Genomic DNA, 15,659 nt, shown 5'->3' with positions numbered 1-15,659 from the left:
AACTAATTTTCCCCAAAAATTAGGTTGCTCAAGGGCACGTCAGCAGCAATCAAAGCCAATTTCCATACTTCCATACTTCCAATCCTTAGCAGGACATTTAAACGTATTCCTGGAGCCTCACTGGCTCCTATTTTATCTTCTGCTATGAAAAATTCAGATTCCAACACATCTTTTAAAAGCAGCTAGCAAAAGTACACCTTCATACCCTTACCAGCCACAACATTAGGTACACCTGCACTATCCAACGGGATGACCACTGCAAACTACAATACTAAACATATTGAATGAGTTGAGCACGTATCCTGTACCTGATGTACACTTCATTACAAATTTGATGTTTCAATAACACTCACGTCTGTTACACAGGTGGCCGTCGGGTTGCGAATAAGTTCTGCGCCTTTGACCGTGATGTAGGTCGAGTTTTAGTGGCATCAAAAATGAAAAGGTGCTAAAAAAAGAGAACAGTTCCTTGCTTTTATCCCCGTGGTTGTCTTGCATACTCAAAGTGGCGTTGCAAGGGAGGGAGAGACAGTCTTATTGCTAGGAGAACGTCTCAATAATAAGGGTGTCACGAGATCTCGCAAGATTAAAACGTGACCATACTGTGTTTCTCGTATGGAGAAGAGCTATCTCGCAACAAGAGGTCAGCAAAGAAGTCTGTCAGACTGTCAGTGATGGCATGGCGACTGTGAATGATAATCAACATCATCCCTTGTTTATGGCGGTTAATTGGTTCCAGACTTGACCAAAGTAGGATTCAATATTAACAAACAGAATATTTTTGTAGTTAGAGCAAAGAAAACCTGTTTATGAGTTTCTAAATATGGGTTTTAACATTATTGGAGCCCTCTAGACATGAAATAACACCCCTATAGTCAACTTTACACTCCTATTACCAAATATAGTAAACATAATAAGAAAAAATAAGACATATAAGTAATAGAAAACCTATTTATGACCTTCTAAATACGCTTTTTAACATTATTAGAGCCCTCTAGACATGAAATAGCACCCCTTTAGTCAGCTTTACACTCCTATTACCTAGTATAGTAGACATAATAAGAGAAAATAAGAAATAAGGCATAGAAAACCTGTCTGACCTTCTAAATACACTTTTTAACATTATTAGAGCTCTGTAGACACTGCAGTCAACTTTACACTCCTATTACCATCACTCGCTCTCAACGTGTGGCTGCCACTGTGTTAATGTCCAAGCAGTAGCTGTAGTAGGTGAAAAACATGCTAACTAGGGCAATAGCTCCTTCAGATCCATCTATTTTCTGTGCCACTTATCACAATCATTCACACTCACATTCATACCTATGGACAATTTAGAGTCGCCAATTAGCCTAACATCTATCTATCTATCTACTGTATCTATCTATCTATCTATCTATCTATCTATCTATCTATCTATCTATCTGTCTGTCTGTCTGTCTGTCTGTCGATCTGTCTGTCGATCTGTCTGTCTGTCTGTCTCACACAAACGCCATGCAAGGTGTGTATCCGTACTAGAGCAACTCATTACATATGTCATCATTAATTCAACATGCAGCTCAGTTAGTTGATTTATGCAATGAATAGCTTATGCCTGACATGGTGCAATATTCAACATCTACTACAGGATGTATGCTTCCATATGGATAACTTACACTTCTGTTTTAAAAGCACACCATTGCATGGAGCAGTTACACAGGCTGGTGTCCCAAGCTGTGCAGGCTCCTTAAGAATAATAATATTAATAATAATAACAATAATCATTATTATAATAATAATTATCATCATCATCATCATCATCATTATAATACTAATAATAGCAATAATATATAACTAAGTTATAAATAATAACAATAACATTATTAATAGTTATAATAATAATAATAATAATAATAATAATAATAATAACAATAATAACAATAATAACAGTAGTAGTATTAGTAATAATTATAATCATAATAGCAATAATAATAGTAATAATAATCCTAATAATGGGCCCTTGGCTGTTTTTGTGGAAAATAATGCCTGAAAAAATATGAATTTAAATTATTAAATTAGAATAGAAGTTATCATGCAAGACCTCCAGAAATCCACCCATCCATCCATCTTCTTCTGCTTATCAGAGGTTGGGTCGCGGGGGCAGAAGCCTAAGCAGGGAAGCCCAGACTTACCTCTCCCCAGCTACTTCGTCCAGCTCCTCCCGGCAGATCCCGAGGCGTTCACAGGCCAGGTGGGAGACATAGTCTCTCCAACGTTTCCTGGGTCTTCCCCGAGGCCTACTACCAGTTGGACGTGCCCTGAACATAATTTGGTTTCTCGTTCTATTTAGTTCAGCCATGTGCGTCTTTGTGTGTTGGACCATTGTTGTATGTCTACGTTTGTAGTGCTCTGTATTGGATCCCTGTCGCTGCACAGCAGCATTAATAATAAAAAAAAAAAAAAAACTTTTTTCCTGCTCTTGGGTCCTCCCTCTCTGGATCCTGGGGTCAAGCGACAACACAACAATGTGCGATTGTGACAAATATATCATGTAAATCCAATGAATACGTCCCAGACACCCAAAACTGCTAACACAAAAAAAAATGTTTTTGTTTACGTGCAGAAAACACTTAAAACACTTAAGGTCACTTTTAGGCCATGTCCACACAAACACGGATATTTATAGACAGGTATATACAGTATACATTATAAAACAGGCATATGAGACAGGTATATACAGTATAACATATAAGACAAGCATATATAACATATAATATAGGCATATATAACATATAAAACAGGCATATAAGACAGGTACATACAGTATAATATAAAACAAGCATATAAGACAGGTACATACAGCATAATATAAAACAGGCATATAAGACAGTATAACATATAAGACAGGCATATATAACATATAAAACAGGCAGTATAACATTTAAAACAGGCATATAAGACAGGTATATACAGTATAACATACAAGACAGGCATATATAACATAAGACAGGCGTATATAACTAAAGACTACTTAAGACAAGCAGGGAAGCTTTCAATGTGAAGAAGCAATCACAATGTCCTTAACATGCCAGAATTCCCACACCATTCTTCCAAAATAACCTCATGCTTGTCAAAGTGGTCCCACCAGCTAGAGGTCCTATCGGGTCTTGTCCCAAATCGCCGTGGTTGGCGGGAGCGTCGGGATGTTTGATAGTTTTCGAGCACGAAACAGCAGCAGTAGCGTCCTCCGAATCTCATAATGGCGACTTTGTTCGTCAATGCAAAGCGAAAGTAGGCCTAGGTTTACTCTTCTATACACAAAAAGTAATTTCAGTGTGCGTAAAAGCAGCAATGTAATGTCGGCCATTTCACGCATTCAATTATACAGTGGTACCTCTGTTAACGTCCACCTCGGTTAGCGCCTTTCTTGGTTGACATCTAAAATTTTGCCTCGGTTTGCGTTTGCCTGGCGCCATCTTGGATCACACGCACAAGAGGAAATCTTGTGATACTTGCACGTGATCACGCGATGCATTGTGGGCGGTGGGCGCCATTTTAGGGAAACAGCGTTTATATCAGAGTTGTAGAGAGATGCACGGCGTAACAAACACATGGACCGCACAAAAGAGAAAGGCCATATACCATACCGAGAAAAGAGCACCTCCCAATTTTACGGCTTATGTTTTTTTTCAATTGCTTACACACAATTTCAAATCTGTTTTTCTCAACGCTCTACACGCAAATTCAATTATTGCTCAAACGAAAAGTTCCAAAAGTGCCCTATCTCTTGCAAAATAAAACACAGTATTCAAAATATTCCAAACATATCTCAAAAGCAAGCATTTGTCTCACATCATGAACACATTTTCCATAGTATTATATACTTATTAAATATACTTATGTATGTCATGTACACTCTGTTGCTCTAAATCTAAAGCTTTTGTTTTTTTGGATATTTTTATATACACTGCCATGTAAGAGTGGAAATACAGTAACATGCGAGTACTGTAGAACTCAACCCAGGCAATATTGGGACCAAAAATATTAAATTTTCTGAATGAATCAGTTGCTGTTGTGAATTAAGTTTTGTACAGCACATAAGAAAAATAAAGCAAAGTACACCAACCACCAATTATGGTGGTACAGCAACCAAAAAATAGAAATTTGTTTGAATAAGTGTGTGTGTGGGTGTGTGTGTTGATGAGTGAGAGCTAGTCGGGTGTGTGTTTAGGGTCCATCTCTCCTCAGGGCTGGATCTGGTCACAATACTTCATCCACATCACATGCTATATTTTCTCTTGCCAAACATCGAGGAAAGAACCGTCTTGTGTGGCGTATGCAACCTTGGATAGAGGCAGCATCAATGTCACCACATGACTCCTCCGTTGCCTGGAGAAGTGGCAGGTGGGCATAGGGATGGCGATCATACACTTCCCAGCGCCATGTTGAAAAGAATTCCTCAACTGGGTTTAGGAAAGGTGACTATTGAGGCAAGTTTACAACAGAAAAACTTGGATGGTTAACAAACCAATTTTGGACCAACTGAGAGCGATGAAAGCTGACATTATCTCATCGAACCACATCCAGTATCTTGCCAGGTCTGGATTGTCTTCATTTGGAGCAAGACTTCCCTGAAGGGAAGCACTGATGAATAAGTGTGGCATTTTGATTGACTGTGTTTGAAATAGGAAATCAAGTTACTTCCTGATCATTTTTTGTGTGTTAGGTAGACAATTGTGTGTGGTGATATGCAATAAGTTAAAAGCTAAATTGAAAACTGTGTCAAGGCTGAGAATTAGCTTATGGTTTTTCTGATTTGATGTGGAGTTGGGAAGTTTGAGTGAAAGGTTTTAGAAATTGTGTGCTACATGAAGGTTTTGTGTGTAAGCAATTGAAGAGAACTGCAAAGAGAAGAGCATCATCATTTCAGAGCTATGTAAACCACACACAGCCGCGCTGTGTCGGCACGAAATGACCACGCTCCCGCACAACTTATATACACCTTGTCAAATAGTGTTTACATCTAGTGTACGACAATAGTACGCACGCCGCTCATTGTTCCCGGAGGGGTATGCATCGTCACCACACTTTCTGCATCCGTGATGCACACTGGAAAAAATGATTTTTTGTTACAGTAAATGTTACTTTAGGTATACATGTAAACCATGTGAAAAAAACATAGTTACTGTACTTCTTTAAAAATCTTTGTAATATTAATGTTTTTAGTATTACTGTAGGTAGTAAACGTATACTGTTTTTGTTATACACATTTGAATAATGATACTTTCGTAACATTTACTTAAGTAGGATCAGTAGATCACATTTTGAGAATACCAAATAAAATCTACAAAAAAAAGTTCAGATGGTGACATCAGCGGCACTTATGAGCTCCAGCATGGCTGCTTGCCATTAGCCAATGAAATGCTTTGCTGGGAGTGATACATGCTGGGTAAAAGTTAAAATAGCTGTTGTTTGTTATTTTAAACTCGTATTTGGTACTTGTCTTGTAGCCTTTATTATTATTTATTATTTGAGTGTTAATCTGCTATGTGATGATTTTAGCATTCTTTGTAAAATGACACCGTGAGTCAGAATGTTACATTGAGTAATGACCTCGTGCGATTTCCGATGGTTCTCAAGAGTTCCCTTATAACTCGTGATGAAGAATGAGCTACTGACTTGCAAGCAGCACAGTATTTAAACATTTAGTACAAGGTCTGAAGTATAGGAGACGTCACGAGATTTGACATGATCATAAATTAGCTACACTGCTAGTTGAAAGTAAAAAAAAAATCTATGCTGGATTTTATGATTTATATTAACAAAGAAATTTCTGCAGGATGTTTTTAATAAGCAAGTAGGGATTACTTAAAAAAAGTAATTTACAAGCACAGTCTAAGTAAAAATAACTACGCATTTTTAAGTGCATTTTTAATTTTTTAAGTAAAGCAATATGCTAGTAAATGTTACTTAAGATGTATTTTTTAAAAATCATTCTTAAAAACTAAGTGGATCTTATTTGAGAATGATGTATAGTTTCCATGACAATAACCCTTGTAATATGTACTTAGATTGTCTACGTGGAAAAAGTCACTGACCTTTTTTTTTAAGTAAATGTTACTCCAGATTTTTTTCAGTGCAGTCGTGGCGTTATTTGGTCCCGCTGCATCCCACGTGACACCACACAGCAGCAGGCATTACCCTTAGCTTCAGTAACTCCATTATTTGCAAGGGACCTACTTGCGAATTCCTCCCGACTTACTGCAAGAGGTGGTGGAAAAGTGAAGCGGGTCATGTGAATGAGACACGCAGAGGCGCGCTTCGAGAGGCACCGCCCGCTCTGTTCGCACCTAGGTTGCGCTGTGTTTGTGGTGCTTTTGTGGATTTTACATGAGTGATGTTTTTTGGTGAACAAATTGTTGTTATATGCTTGTTGCCCTTTTTTTTGTCCACAATTTCTCCATTTCATATGTCATTAGTTTTGCAGAAATTTCTGCATGTAAAATTATAGTTAGCATCTACAAAATTACTTTTCTGTTAACATTCGCAAGGACATTCATCTTCGCCCTCCACACGCACGCGCTGAAGCTGGAGTTTTGCAAAATCTTCACCCTGGCCGGAGTTTTACAAAGGTTTTTAAGTTCAGTTTTTAAGGACAAAAGCCAATGTTTGCATGTGGATGAAAGGGCCAAACCGCATAGAAAAAACATGCCTTTTTAAAAAATATGTATTTGTGTGGACAGAACCTGACCTTCATTGAAGATGTTCTTGTTGCCCAAGACACGGTGTGGCAGCAAGATCAACACCTTGAAGTTGTGCTTTGAGTTTATTTCTTGAAGTCAATAGTGTTTCTCACTTTCTTTATCAAAATGCTGCCACTTGCAACTTTGTTTGGCTCCATTAAGTCTTATTTTGCAGCCGTGACGAAAAGAAAAGCAGAGACTTGTGGCGTAACTGTGTTAGTTAGCAAAGAACTACAGAATCAGTCGCTGATGACATCAAAGGCGGCCCTGGGAGCTGGGGGACAATATCTTCCACTTCTGCTTTCCATACGGACAGAGACGTTTTTTAATAAAAATACATTACAACAAATACGTTGTACACTAACAGGAAAATGTACACGATACGTGGCAAAATTTTGGCGCAATTTTTTTACGTAGAACGAAAAATACACAGAGGTTCCAGTGTTTATTACTGTATAAGCGTTTATTTCCATACACGCATAGTGCAAGTGGTGCAGTTACATTGTGCGTTGCATGTGTTACTTGTTGGAATTTCTTTTGGTTGCACTGTGAGTGAGGGAGGCATTTTTATGGGAATCTCAAGATTTTCAGACTCGTGTTGAATTTTAGATCGATTGAAATTTTAATGTCATTTGGAGCTTTTAATTTATCATCCTTTCAATACATCCATCCATTTTCTATACCGCTTCATCCTCATTAGGGTCGCGGGGGCATGCTGGAGCCTAAGCTGACTTCGGGCGACAGACGGGGTACACCCTGGACTGGTCGCCAGCCAATCGCAGGGCACATATAGACAAACAACCATTCACACTCACAGTCATACCTATGGGCCCTTTCAATACAGTATAGTAAAAAATGGGTGTATTTCACATATAGTTGGAAATGGTGATTAATTATGATTAATTCATTTGAATACTGTGATTAATTTGGATAAAACTTTAATCATTTGACAGCCCTATTTGTTTCATGTCTAGAGGGCTCTAATAATGTTAAAAAGCATATTTAGAAGTTTATAAACAAGTTTTGTATTACTTAAATGTCTTATTTATGTGACGTCAGCTAGCTAGCCAGAGTTGACTGTTAGCTGAGTGCTAGCAGTGTAGAGAGTGGCCGACAGCAGCTCCTGTGTGAATGTTCACTGAAATGTGTTCTCTCTTTGCTAATAAAGCCATTCAAGTGCATCGTGAGTCTTTCCTTAAACACAAACAGCAGCAGTAGAGTAGTATTCTACACTAGTCTGTGGGCACCACTAACGTTACACTGCTAAAGCAATAGCCACCGGGAAGTCTATGCTAACGTGCGAGTCTATCTTATGACTCACTTATTTATATGTAAGATGTCTTATTTTCTCTTATTTTGTCTAGTACATTGGGCAATAGACGTGTAAAGGTGACTATAGGGGTGTTATTTTATGTCTAGAAGGTTCTAATAATATTAACATGCGTATTTAGAATGTGGTAAACAGGTCTTATATGTCTTATTTTCTGTTATTATGTCTACAATGTTGGGTAATAGGAGTGTAAAGCTGACTATAGGGGTGTTATTTCATGTCTAGAGTGCTCTAATAATGCATATTTAGAAGGTGATAAACAGGTTTTTTATAAAGTCGTCCCTCGCCACTTGAATTTCACGGCTTCACTCGTTCACGTTTTTTCAAAATTAATTGAGAAATTATTGCAGTTTGATGGTTGACTATGGTATATCACTAGTAAAAAAAATGCATATTTTATCAAATTGTCACTACTCATGGCATAAATGAAGCATTTTTCAACCATAAACATGGCTAAATGAAGTAAAATAAATATATAAGAATATGCATTCAAAGATGTTGTGATGAGTGACCAGTGTAGAACACTACAGTGACCAATGTAGAACACTAGTGTTCTACACTGGTCACTCGGTCAGTAATGTTACATCGATGAATAGCCATCGCAGGAAGTACTGTACAGAACAGGAAGTATAAAAAGAACAAAAAACTCTTCTAATGCTAACGTGTGAGTTTTATGTCTTATTTTTTGTCTTTTTTTCTCTTATGTCTAGTTTATTGGGTAATAGAAGTGTAAACTTGACTGTAGGGATGTTATTTCATGTCTAGAGGGCTCGATCATGTTAAAAAGCATATCTAGAAGGTGGTAAAGAAGGTGCTCTAACTACCAAAATAGTTAATTCATAAATAAGGAATTCACTTATCACGGTTGGGTGTGGTAACAATTAACCGCAATAAAGGAGGGATGAGTGTATTGTGTACTTCTTTTCTTTTTGGTTGCACCGTGAGTGAGGGAGGCGTTTGGTTTGATGAACTCCAGTTGGTTTATGTCGAGTGAGCAGCAGTTGCGTGAGCAAGGGTATAAAGTCATTGCAAATGAGGAAACAGGTTAGTTAGTGTAACTTTTTACACTTCCGTGACAGTTAAATGTTAAAAGGTTAGTGTTTTACAATGATGACAGTTTCACCCTGGAACAGATTATCTCTTCCATTCTTCTTCATTTATTTGTTTTCAAATCCAAGCAGATCAAACCTCGCCCAACATCCTGAATTCCACTATTTCCATTCAAGCACCTGAATATTCTTTTTTTTTTTTTTACAAGAGGTCAGGGCACCCCCTTCCCCCCTCTCTCCTTTCACGCTTTCCTGCTCTCGCTCATGGCTGCGCTCTGGGTTAATTATTGGAAGGAAATAAGAAAAGCTGATAATTAAATAGCAATTATCATCTCCCACACAGGGGAGTTTTGCTGAGGGGAATAGCTTAGGTTATTGTAAAGGTCACACATGCGCGTCTTTTTTTGGGCCTGGCGGATGGCGTAAGCCTTCAAGATGTGTTTTTTCCCCTAGGGAGGGACTGCATGCTGAGAGAGTTGGAAGGTCAAACCATGCACGCTGAATGTATAGCATACACACTGAATACTGTATATACAGTAGCATACACACTGAATGTATAGCATACACACTGTATAGCATACAGGTTAATGTATAGCATACACACTGAATGTATAGCATACACACTGAATATATACAGTAGCATACACACTGAATGCATAGCATACACACTGTATAGCATACAGGTTAATGTATAGCATGCACACTGAATGTATAGCATACACACTGAATATAAACAGTAGCATACACACTGAATGTATAGCATACACACTGTATAGCATACAGGTTAATGTATAGCATACACACTGAATGTATAGCATACACACTGAATACTGTATATACAGTAGCATACACACTGAATGCATAGCATACACACTGTATAGCATACAGGTTAATGTATAGCATGCACACTGAATGTATAGCATACACACTGAATATATACAGTAGCATACACACTGAATGCATAGCATACACACTGTATAGCATACAGGTTAATGTATAGCATGCACACTGAATGTATAACATACACACTGAATATATACAGTAGCATACACACTGAATGTATACCATACACACTGTATGAACGTATACTATACACACTAAGGATGTCCGATATTGGCTTTTTTGCCGATATTGTCCAACTTTCAATTTCCGATACCGATATCAGCCGATATCAGTACTATATGTGTAACGTGTTCATATCCCCGGTGGTGGAATGAACACATATCTGTTGTGAAGCTAATGGATACAGCATCAGCAATTAGCTTCTCAACGTGGCTGTAAACAACATTGTAAAATGTCTTAAAAATACCTGCAATTAGGCTTAGGCTGTGACATTTGTTTTAAAAGTCAACAGAGTGGCCATTTACTGTACATTTTTTTGATCATCAAAAAGTCCAGGGAAGAAAATCAAGTGTCATAATTTCCATGTCGGCCCTGCACTTTTCATTAGGGTGGCCAAGGTGAGACCATTGCTCACACAGGGGTGGCAATAAGTTGATACCTGAAATGTATAGATGGCCACCATGTAGCTCCGCCACTGTGCAGCAGCATGCTGTATTGGTTTCCACGTGACACTACAAATTGCATGTACACAGTAATTCTGACGCTCCAATCCATGAGTTTGAAAGGATTTAACATTCAACGCCGTCGTATGACGAGAGGTGGTCCAACATTCGTTGAAGAGGAAAAGTAATCTACATAAGCGCACACCAACGTCAGATTTTACCGTCGCTTACTTCCGGGAATTGTTGCATTCCTACTGAGGATAGGCGGCATATCTAGAAAATGGAAGGATGGAAGGAGCAAGCTAGTTTGTTGCTAGTCACCCACGTTTGTTTAAACGTTTGAGAAGCGGTTTGATGAGGTCATCTTTTGCTCGCCGGCAAATGCGGGAGCCCATTTTTTCTGAGCTGCTGGAAATGTGAATTTCTCTTGGAGAGTAATAAAGTATCTATCTATATATGTAAGTATGTCGTGGAATTAACACTGCCGCCACGAGTGGCTGCCTTTCAAGCAGCTCTGTTCAGAGAAGGTGGTGGGCTTGCGCTGTATGGGAACAAACTGTGGTATCATCCTGGCCATGCGAACATTAAAATGTGTATCTATACAACATTTTTTGTAATATGGGTTTTCATTATCAGGAAAGAAATCCAATACCGATATCACATTTTTATGCAATATTGGGTCGATATTATCTGACATCTGTAATCCACACTGAATGTATAGCATACACACTGTATGAATGCAAACCATACACACTGACTGTATATACCATACACACTGAATGAATGCATGTCATACACACTGAATGAATGCATGTCATACACACTGAATGCATGCCATACACACTGAATGTATAGAAGGTTTGACACTTTACATAATGAGGTTGAGGAGGGGAATGTTGTTGGGATTCAACAGTTTTGGATGAAGCCAGGAGGAAACACACCCACCGTCTCCCATGTGGGGGGGGGCTCTCACAATGCAAACAGGATGTAACCTATTTTGCTCACGGTGCCATATTGCATCATCAAATATTAACAGACTGGCACGACATCATGTCTGCGCAACGTGTGTGTATGTGTGTGTGTGTGTGTGTGCGTGTGTGTGTGAATGTGTGTGTGCGTGCACATGGGTGCGCGTGGGTGCGTGTGCGTGCGTGCGTGCGTGTGTGTGTGTTGTCCAATGCTTGCACTTTCTTTGGGATTAAAAAAAAAAGCACTGCGGGATGCTTAGTTGTGCTTCCTCTGTGCCAGTCGTGTGTTTTAGCGCTGGAGCATCTGTGTCGCAGTCGTCACACACACACACACACACACACACACACACACACACACACACACACCTATAATGACTATAATGACTTGAAATGTATACCCGTCCACCTTCTTTCTTTCTTCTTTTCTCACCATCATTGCTCCTTTTCTGTGTCCCTGCCTTGTCCCACCACCATCCCCACCAGCCCCCTGCTTCCTCGCTCTATGCTGATCCACACTTTGGAATTCAATGTTGCCATGGTAACAATGTTGGGTCGGTCCTCTCTGCCCCCCAACCCCCTTCCTCCTCCTCTCGCTGCTCTATTCAGACGACAAGATGCGGCACAACTCATGCCGGAGTCGTCCTGCCTTTTAGCCTCCATGTTAGTTAGTCTGTGTCGGACAACAAGACTACTCGTCTGTGAATGGAGGGATTCTTCTTCCAGTGTCATTGCTTATTGCTTCATGTCTTTGCTGGAAGTCACACTCGCTGGCCACTTCATTAGGTACACCTGCAATATCTCTTGCAGGGGTGTCCAAACCTTTTCCCAGCGAAAAATCAAAGGATGCAACTTTGCCACTTTGATATTTTGTAAAGCAACAATATGCTAAGAAGGTATATATATTTCATCTCGGCTTTGTCATATAAGCATTATTAATATCAACTTCACACTTCTGTCTTTTTTCACATTTTTACTGTTTTTTTTTAATTTTTCAAATATTTGTACTTATACAATCTTTAGAAAATTTTCTTCTCGTAATATTATGGCTTTAATTTCATAATATTTTGACTTTATTCACATACTCATATAACTTTTTCACCAACCAAATTAAAAAAAAAATGTCTCATAATATTAAAATAACATATTTTGTCTTTAATATTCCAACTCTATGCCACTAAAATTAATTGTTTTTACTCATAATATTATGACTTTATTCTCTAATTTTTTTCTCATTAGAATAGAACTTTTTTCTCTTAATATATTGACTTTTTTCTCATAAACTTAAAAATGTTTGGGGTTTTTTCCATTTCTGCTGTTTTTTATTTCGGTTTCTTGTAATATTATGACTTTATTCCCATAATGTTATAACATTTTCCTTAACCAAATTTTCCAAAAATGACGGCTTTATTTTGTTTTGTTTGTTTCTCATAATATTACGACTTTACAAAACAGTAACGGATTTTTTTTTAATATTTCAACCCTATGATATTATTATATAACTATTATGTATTTATATAACTATTATAGACACATATGGAATATTTTGACTTTATTCTTGTAAAATTAAAGCTGTTTTTTTCCATTTCTGCTGTTTTGTTATTTCAGCTTCCTGTAATATGATTTTATTCCCAACATTTTCCCGAAACAAATTTTTCTAAAATAACAAGTTTATTTGTAATATTATGACTTTATTCTTGTAAAATGAAATAGTTTTTTGTTAGATTACAACTTTTTTCCTTAATATTTTTTACTTTCTTCTTGTAATATTGCTGCAGATTTTTTCTTGTTTGCTGCTGCTGTTGTTGTTGTTTGTTTTTTTTAGTTTTTTTGTTAAATTATTTATTTTGAATGTGTTGCAGGCCAATTTAACTGTCTTTTGCCATTTTTGTGACTTTATTCCCATAATATGACTTTATTCCTGTAATATCTCAAGTTTTTCCCAGCCCAATTTTCCAAAAATTGCAACTTCATTCTTTGTTTTCTTAATGATATTGATAATGATATAATGATATCATAATGATATAAGTATTACTGAAAGAATTTTTTTTTTCATAGTATTTTTTTCATCATTTTTTTGGTCATGTTATGCTCATAAATTTGTTTGCCATAATGATTTTTATAATAATATACTGCTCAAAAAAATTAAAGGAACACTTGGAAAACACATCAGATCTAAACTGGGGGGAAAATGATCTTGAATATCTTTCCTGATAATAAGTGGGTGATGTATTAGTAACAAAATGAGGCCACATAATTTGATAGAAATGAAAATGATCACCCTATAGAGGGGGGAAATCAAAGACACCCCAAAAATGAAAGTGAAAAAATGATGCAGGACACTGGTCCATTTAGCTAAAATGTCATTGTAGCAACTCAAAATGATTCTCAGTAGTTTGTGTGGCCCCCACGTGCTTGTACGCATGCCTGACAATGTCGGGGCATGCTCCTGGGGGATCTCCTCCCAGATCTGGACCAGGGCATCAATGAGCTCCTGGACAGTCTGAGGAGCAACCTGGCGGCGCCGGATGGACCTAAACATAATGTCCCAGAGGTGTTCTATTGGGTTTAGGTCAGGTGAATGTGGGGGCCAGTCAATGGTATCAATTCCTTCATCCTCCAGGAACTACCTGCATACACTAGCCACATGAGGTCGGGCATTGTCGTGGACCAGGAGGAAACCAGGTCCCACTGCACCAGCGTAGGTTCTGACAATGGGTCCAAGGATTTTATCCCGATACCTAATAGCAGTCAGGGTGCCGTTATCTAACCTGTAGAGGTCTGTGCGTCCTTCCAGGGATATGCCTCCCCAGACCATCACTGACCCACCACCAAACCGGTCATGCTGAATGATGTTGCAGGCAGCATAACGTTCTCCACGGCATCTCCAGACCCTTTCACGTCTGTCGCATGTGCTCAGGTTGAACGTGCTCTCATCAGTGAAGAGCACAGGGCACCAGTGATGTAGTTGCCAATTCTGGTGGTCTATGGCAAATGCCAATCGAGCTCTACGGTGCTGGGCAGTGAGCACAGGGCCCACTACAGGACGTCGGGCCCTCAGGCCGCCCTCATGGAGCCTGTTTCTGATTGTTTGGTCAGAAACATTCACACCAGTGGCCTGCTGGAGGTCATTTTGTAGGGCTCTGGCAGTGCTCATCCTGTTCCTCCTTGTACAAAGGAGCAGATACCGATCCTGCTGAGGATTGAAGGACCTTCTACGGCCCTGTCCAGCTTTCCTGGAGTAACTACCTGTCTCCTGGAATCTCCTCCATGCGTCCAGGTACCGCAGTGATGCCCTGGTCCAGATCTGGGAGGAGATCCCCCAGGACACTACGGACACCATCCATAGTCTCATTAGGAGCATGCCCCAACGTTGTCAGGCATGCGTACAAGCACGTGGGGGCCACACAAACTACTGAGAATCATTTTGAGTTGCTACAATGACATTTTAGCAAAATGGACCAGTGTGCTGCATCATTTTTTCACTTTCATTTTTGGGGTGTTTTTGATTTCCCCCCTCTATAGGGTGATCATTTTCATTTCTATCAAATTATGTGGCATCATTTTGTTACTAATACATCACCCACTTATTATCAGGAAACATATTCAAGATCATTTTTCCCCCAGTTTAGATCTGATGTGTTTTCGAAGTGTTCCTTTAATTTTTTTGAGCAGTGTATATTGACTTGGTTCTAATAATTATATTATCCACGTAAAATCACTGTTTTTTTCTGTTTTCTTATTGAATTGTATTTTTAGAATCTGCCGCGAGCAAATTTGAAAACAGCTGCGGGCCACAAATGGCTGCACTTTGGACTTTGGATCTAATGTGGTCCAATGAGAGAGGAATTGTGCCTTTGCAGAGATAGAGATAGTGTATTAATGAATTGAAGGTTATGTTTGATATTATTGTGCTTGTAGTGGCGTAGAAGTGCATGCTCTGCAGCATACTGGGGGGTGTTTCCAATATTTTGGTGAGCTACATGAAAGGGTAAACAAACGCTGTGCAGTTCTGCAGGGAGGTGTACTTTGGATTCAGATTCACCCACAGACGGCTCTCTGGTTTTCATGTTGTTTTCACTTGTAAATGC

The 15,659-nt window shown here is 38.7% G+C and overlaps 1 protein-coding gene across 3 annotated transcripts in view; it reads left to right on the top strand.

Moving 5' to 3' along the window:
- cacng8b (calcium channel, voltage-dependent, gamma subunit 8b) overlaps positions 1–15,659 on the top strand; it is a 46,749-nt gene that overhangs the window by 8,991 nt on the left and 22,099 nt on the right. The window lies entirely within an intron of this gene.

The sequence above is a fragment of the Dunckerocampus dactyliophorus genome, chromosome 7 (assembly GCF_027744805.1).
Source record: "Dunckerocampus dactyliophorus isolate RoL2022-P2 chromosome 7, RoL_Ddac_1.1, whole genome shotgun sequence".
In the NCBI taxonomy this organism is placed as follows: Eukaryota; Metazoa; Chordata; class Actinopteri; order Syngnathiformes; family Syngnathidae; genus Dunckerocampus; species Dunckerocampus dactyliophorus.
The sequence above is the reverse complement of the archived record's forward strand: the minus strand, read 5'-3'. Positions and strand labels throughout refer to the sequence as shown.